We start from the raw sequence: 6,354 nt of genomic DNA on the forward strand, positions 1-6,354 counted from the left end.
TAAACAGCACTGTGATGAACATTGGGGAAAGATGCACTTTTCAGATAAAAATTAAAGTAACACTTGTTTTCCAGAATGGGTTGACCTATTAGTTGTGAATTAATATCAACAAACTGTTGTAAGCCACCCTCATCTCCTATTGCCTGGACTGCAGCAGCTCCCATGTGCTTTTACTGCTTATTGTTTTGATCTACCTGCAACCATCCTCTACACAGAAGCCAGGGTCTCGCTCATGCTTTAATTTTCAGTGACTTCTTAAAGCTTGTAGAAGAAACCCCAAATCCTAATGATGGTCTACAGCACCCTACAAAGTGCATCCCGGGTGACCATGACAGTAATCTCTCTTCCTCACTCCATATGGTCAGGCCTCCAGTACCAAGGGCACACCTGGTTCCTGCTGCTTGAAAAGTTCTTCTCCTTGCTCTTCCTGAGACTGGCTGCTCTGATTCATCAATGCTCCTTCCTCAGGCCTTCCTAACTTAAGTATCACTTCCTTAGATACGCTTTCTCTAGCCACTTGTCTGAAACGATCTTTCCTTGTCACTCTTTATCAAATACCCCTATTTATTTCTTCCATAGCACTATTACAGTCTGAAATATTGGATTTTTTTTACCATCAGATATTTATTACTCTCATTGGAATTTAAGTTCTATGAGAGCAGATATTTTGTTCTACGACTCCTGCATATAATGTGTCTACACAAAATAGGTGTTTAATAAACATTTGTTGACTGAAAGAATGAATGAATGTGAAACATGGGTATGAGAAGGAACACAGCATGGAATATTGTTCATAATGAAGTGTTGTGAGAAATTAAAAGTAACTGTTCACATAGGAAAGGAATGCTATATACATAAAAGTCCATCTTATAATCTTATATAATGATACAAGTGTCAGAAGGGAAGAATTCTCTACAAAAGGTCGAAAAAGACCATCACTGTTACAGCCCAACAACATATCCATACCTATCTGTGTGCCTAAAATTATTTCAAAAGTCTTTATAATTATACTGGAGTCAGCATTCAAGAATGCAACTGGGATGCATCACTGGTGTGGATGATGTATTTGCAGGCTCAGAACATTGTGGGAGGATCTTTTGACAAAATCTTTTGGGATATAATTGGATCCAGCTAATTTCTAAGAGATTAAGATGTTGTGGATGGATGAGGAGTGACTGGGTTAAGAAAAAAGAGAATGTAGGATGGGATATAAGATGGGCTAAGGCAGGCAGGCTGGGAGTTTATAATAAGAGAAGTGGAAGTAAAAGTAAAGGGAGAAGAAGAAGACTATAGTAGGATTTAGTCTGGGACCCCTATAGCTGTGTAAGGCAGAAAGGGATTTGATACAGGTAATTAGGTGTTCATGCAGTCATTGAAGGGGAAGGAGCACAGGGCAGGAAGGGCTGACACTAGCTGTCAGGTTTGTCACCCGCCTTCAGAGAATTAAGACTTTGCTAGTGATGGTCACAGCCAGCTACACAACCAGGGCAAGAAATCATGTTGTTGTACCAGAGAACACTGCAAAACTTCGATTCTGCCAAAGTCCATACGGTCACTAGCTGCGGCCGGCAGAAGTATAATGGCTTCTGCTTCCTTTCTGTCTTCCACATCCCATGCAACTGTTTCTCACTGGCAGAAACTGAACTGGAGCCCTAATGGCAAGAGATTCGGGGACAAGTAGTTCTCAGGCTTTGAGTTCCTGAGATAAAGGAGAGAGCATATAAAGGGATGGAAATGGGGCCAAATGCCAATCTGGTACAATATGAGAATAGGAAATACTTGTCACTGCTTTAAAATACTATTTCTGGCTAATTTCATTAGCTCTAATCCTCACTAAAAATAATAGCCAACAGTAACCACCAGGTGCACTGTGTTAAGAGCTTTACATGCATTACATCATTAAGTTTCACAACCGTAAAATATGTCTCTACTATTATTATCTCTATTAAAAAAATAAGGAACTAGGGCTTCCCTGGTGGCGCAGTGGTTGAGAGTCCTCCTGCCGATGCAGGGGACACGGGTTCGTGCCCCGGTCCGGGAAGATCCCACATGCCACGGAGCAGCTGGGCCCGTGAGCCATGGCCGCTGAGCCTGCGTGTCCGGAGCCTGTGCTCTGCAACGGGAGAGGCCACAACAGTGAGAGGCCCGCGTACCGCAAAAAAAAAAAAAAAAAAAAAAAAAAAAAAAAAAAAAAAGGAACTAAGACTTTGAGAGGTACAATATCTTGCTCCCAAACAACTCGTAAATAGAAGATCTGAATCTTGTACTCAGGACTCACTGTCTACAAAGCCAATGGCTTTCAGTCCTTTTACTATATTACTTGCTAGTCAGTTATTAAATTTATTTATAATCCGTGGCCTTAGCCTCAACATAAAATTTTCCAGTCATCTTACAAATATACATTATTAAGTTGGTGTAAATACCTCAGTTATTTTGGGGAAAAAAACTAATGAATCTTTAAAGAACATCCTCCCAAGCATGGGCACTAACTTAATGAGAGAGAAGAAAGAGTACACCATTAGAAGGAATGTAATGTCTCCTGTATTTAGAATGCAAATTTATGGTATTAACTCATTTTCATATATTGATAAAATGTCTACTGTTATAAAACCACATCATAGTATTTAAGGTTAGACAGGGCATTCAAGGTTGAAGAGTCTTCAAGTTTCTTTATAGTAGCATCTCAACAAAACGTGGCCCAGCTTCTGCTTAAGAACTTTCAACGGGGGCAACGTCCAAGACTATGGGGGTTGATTGACAAGGGGGAGGAGTACATAGGATACCTGCTGCTGGGAAAGGGAAAGATGGTGCTGCCTGGAGGCTGCTTAGTCATTTTTGTCTCAATGGTAGCAAATATAGTGTTAGGCTAGAGGCTGGAACTATTGGTAATATCTTTTGCTGCCTAAACTTTCCCAAACTCACTCCATGGCTTACAAATTATAGTTTGAGTGTCTGCGGTGGATTCAAGATGGCCAAAGATTACTTGTCTCTTCTTCCTTTAAGAGATAGGGTCTATGGCCCTTCCCTTAGAGTCTGGCTGGCCTCTGTGACTTCTGTAACTAATAGAATTCAATAAAAGTGTTGCTGTGCCACTTCTCAGGTACAGCCTAAGTAGACTGGTAGCTTCCATGTTCTTAGAACACTCTCTTTGGGAACTCTGAGGTCTAATTGAAGAAATTTGACAATCCTGAGACTAACGTGCTAGGGAGATGATTGTGATTGATGAGCTCAGCTTTTTTTCCCCCATTTTTATCAAGGCATTGGATTTGTAGTGAAGTCTCTCCAGACTAGCCCATGCACCAGCTGAATACTGCTGAGTGACCTTAGTTGATGCCTCCTGGAACAGAAGAATCAACCTAAATAATCTAGACCCAAATTCCTGACCCATGACATTATGAGCTATGGTAAAATGGTTATTTTAAGTCAGTGAGTTCGAGGTACTTTGTTACACAGCAATAGATGACTGGAACATGTCTGTGGGATCAGTGAGGGTCGTCTGATCTAGATTGGCCTCAACTGGTCTCACCTGGGCTCACTCACATCTGTGGATCAGCTGTGGACTTTCATCTAGATTGAGTTGGGCTGGGGCAGCTTACCTGGGGAAGCTCTGCTCCATGTGTCTCTCATCCTCCTTCTGTGACAAGCAAGGTCGGCCATGCATATCCATCTCACGGCAATGGCCAAAGTGCAAGAGCAAGTGGAAGCCCATAAGGCCTCTTGAGACCTAGGCTTGGAAATGGTATCCTGTCACTTCCACCTCATTCTACTGGCCAAAGTCACATGGCTGAACTCAAAGTCAAGGGGCTGGAGTATAGACATCATTTCTTTTGTGGGAGGCAGTGCAAAACTCATCAAAGAGTGAGTACAGGGAAGGGTGGAAAATTGGAGACAATAATGCAATCTACTACATTTACTTCATTTCATTTTAGCAAACATTTATGAGATACATATTATGCTAGACACTGGGAACACAGAAACAAAAGAGACCTAACTTTCTGCTCTTGAAATGCCTACAGTCCAGGCAAACTTCAGGAGGGGTAAAAGGGCTTTTACTGTATTTAGGTTTATTGGGGACCTCAATCTCCTTTTAGATCTTTACTTCTAAGCCCTCTGTTAAGATTTATACCTGTGTTAAACTTCAGAGTTAGCATTTGAGTCATGTCTTATTGTTTTAGTGACTTAAAATTTGGTCAAAAGCCCTTACTTGCTTGACTCATTGTGGAGGTTTTGTTTGGCTAAGTTTTTGTGTTTTTACACAAACATGAAAAAATCCAAATGAAAAGAAATAATATATAAACACCATCAATCAGGTTGCTATCAACTCTTGCTCTACTGTTTTAAAAAGGGCTTCATCTCCAAGTTCTTGGGGAGCTTCATCATAGTCTTAAGGTACTGACTACATTATCCTTTAATATCTGTATTTAAATTGGGAAGCAGGAAGCTACAACGCAAGGAAGACATTTATGAGGACAAGTCACACCCTCCAATAGGAACACTGAGCACCTTCACAATATTACTTGGTTCTGCTCATTCCTTTCTGTGGTCCTTTAGCCTCTTGTCAGATGGGCTGTGTTCCCTTCTGTAACTTTGCCCCACACTAATATGTTCCACGGTCAGAGCCAGACTTCTTATCTTTCCTCTTCCTCATGTCTCCCATAAGGTTCCCGTTTCTTGTCCCACTTTCTTCCACTGAAGGGCCTCAGGCTGAGCTCCTTGAAGGGCCTAACTCAGTTTGTTCTGCAGCATCTCTGATCACTCACTGATCCCCAGGCAGCACAGCACAGTGGGGAGCACATGGGATGACTTTGGAGTCAAATGGATTTAGGTTTTAATCCCAGCTCCACTGCTTACTAATACTGTGATCTGGGGCAGGCTACTTAACCTCTCCGTGACCTCAGTTTTATAATCCATTATGTGGGCATAGTAAATCTTACCTTGCATGGTTCATGTGTGAGGTAATTGTAATAATAATTACAAAGTGCTTAGAAAATGTCTGTCATGATCTCAGTGTTAGTTCCTTTCCCTTCCCCATCCCAATAGCTATCTCTTATTTGCCACCTCATGACTGGTTTACCAAGGGGCTATCACACCATGTTTTCAGGATCAAAAATACTTTGTGTGCCTAGAAGAATAATACAGATATGTTTTAGTAAGGAATAAAAACACGGTTTTTTCCCCATATAACCTCATTTTGTTTAAGAGAACATAAACAATGCCTTAGAGCATTAACACTCAGCATTTTGTAAGCTCAAATTATTTTTATAGCAAAGTGGTAAGAAAATTAAAAGTTACCGATATTCCACTTTGCATACTTTGCACTTTGGATATTTGCCATATTTGAATGTTTACTGCAGACAAGATCCTTAGGGATGGGGCTCGATTTATTTGTCTATATATTGTATGACCCAGCACAGGACCTGACACTTCTTCGATGCTTAAGTAAATGTTTGTTGAACAAATGAATGTTTCATTGAATGCAATTGTATGAACTGATGAAAGTTGAATTATTTTATATCTAAACTGAATATCTGTGTTGTCTGGTTTTGGCTGGGGCTGGATTTAGCTTACTGATGCACAGGAACCTTGTTTATGTGCTCAGTGTTGCAGAGATGGGGGGAGTGGGGCTGTGGGATCTGTATTTGGAGAGATGCATTATTATCACTGCCCTTCACACTTTCCTCTTTGCTTTTGTTGTTTTTCATCTTTCCTACTAGATTGTCAACTCCCAGAGGGCACAGGCCATGGCTTATTCTGTATTACTGTATGTTACCACATATAATTTCTCAGTGCTTGTAATACTGTCAGTACTCAGTTAATATTGGTTGAATGGATGAATATGGTAGCAAAGACAGCTTGAAGGAAGATTAGCACTTTTGGATCTTTATAGTGTTTTGGAAATGCAGCATCCTTTGTCCCTTCTCATCTGCTTTGATTTATATCTGTCTCCTCCATAGCTGTTTCATTGATCCTACACTTGGATTTATTATTCTTTAATCTCACCCTTATAAATGTCACATGATTTGTGGGAAAGGGTTGAGGCTGTTTATTTTATAATTTTTTTCCTTCTTAATTATTTATAGTTTTGACATCTTTATTGGAGTATAATTGCTTTACATTGTTGTGTTAGTTGCTGCTGTGTAACAAAATGAATCAGCTATACATATACATATATCCCCATATCCCCCTCCTTCTTGTGTCTCCCTCCCACCCTCCCTATCCCACCCGTCTAGGTGGTCACAAAACACTGAGCTGATCTCCCTGTTCTATGCAGCTGCTTTCCACTAGCTAGCTATTTTATATTTGGTAATGTGTATATGTACATGCCACTCTCTCACTTCGTCCCAGCTTACCCTT

This window comes from Phocoena phocoena, chromosome 4 (genome assembly GCF_963924675.1).
Source record: "Phocoena phocoena chromosome 4, mPhoPho1.1, whole genome shotgun sequence".
Classification (NCBI taxonomy): domain Eukaryota; kingdom Metazoa; phylum Chordata; class Mammalia; order Artiodactyla; family Phocoenidae; genus Phocoena; species Phocoena phocoena.